The following is a 1,329-nucleotide window of genomic DNA, read 5'->3' as shown; positions in this document are numbered from 1 at the left end:
TTTTCCTATTTTTTTAGTATTGTTGATATCTTTTCAACCTGCTGTACTTATTCCTTAATTTTTAGTCCTATCTCATCCTTACATATTTTCCTTCAAAGATGTCTATCCCATCATCAACTTTAACTTTCATTTTGTTTCTTAGTCTTATCTTGATTACTAGTTCTATTACTTGAGAATTCTAACCTTACGATTTACTCCTATCAAGACATTCTTCACCTTATGTAACACTTGTAATTAACCATAGAAAATTTTCCTTGTATCCCCTTTTCCCAACTTAACTATCGAATATTATCATTCCCTACCAGCCTTAGTAGGAAATTGCTTATCCTGGATGGATATGAGCCCCAGAACTATAAGTTCCATCTGAACTAACACGGCTATGGAAAATGTGTGCCATGCCTTAATTCTAAACAAGATACTTCACATGTTCATTCTCCTTAATATAATCACATATATTGCCCATAGCTTTCCAAACTCCAGCCTCAACTTTTCCCATTAGTAACAATTTCATCTATTGAAACTCATCCATAAATAGTACTTCATCTAGCTCATAGTTTAGAACAGTCGCAAACCTTAGTAGCTAACTCAATTTAACTCCTGTCATTACTCTGATCGTCCTTTCATACTTAACACTAGGTATGCACTTACTGTCATTCTCATATCAGGAAATTGTATATGAATTGGTGCCTATTAAAATCTCAAATAACTAGGTCTCCTTGCCTCAATTTTTGTTCCTTATACAGCCCTCTAGAACCAATAGCACAAGCTAAACTTGGATAGAAAGAAAAATGTCCTCTTATATTCAACTACGCCGGATTGTCCATATAACAACATTTAACCTATGTTTCTTGGTCTTTCTCTTAAAATTTCATCATCTCCTAGCACAATTGTGCTCTACCTATAAGATGTCATCTGCATGAACTCTTTACCGAACCATTGTCCTTCCTGACATAATATTTTATAATTTATTAACTTTACTTATACTCGACCTCTGATTCATATCCATCATCGTTTATATTGTGCCTTAACTTTTGTTGATTCCTGAAAGATTTCTTTTACTAATAGATTCTTCCAACACTAATTCTAATCTTATCTATGGTCATTAGTTTGATCCTTGAACTTTCTAGTGATTTATAACCACCCAGACTTGTCACTTCTCGTTCTACCCCTACTGTTGTCATGTCGTTATTGCTTCACTACAAACCGATTACGTTGATCACACTAAAAATGTTTGCTGACATTCATAATGAACCTCTAACTACCTTGTCACTATCTCAAAAGTCTAACTTAAAGCCTCTGTGTCATTATCTATCATTCTTTTCCTCTCAT

This window comes from Hevea brasiliensis, chromosome 13, assembly GCF_030052815.1.
Source record: "Hevea brasiliensis isolate MT/VB/25A 57/8 chromosome 13, ASM3005281v1, whole genome shotgun sequence".
Lineage (NCBI taxonomy): Eukaryota > Viridiplantae > Streptophyta > Magnoliopsida > Malpighiales > Euphorbiaceae > Hevea > Hevea brasiliensis.
Note: the sequence above shows the minus strand (reverse complement) of the source record.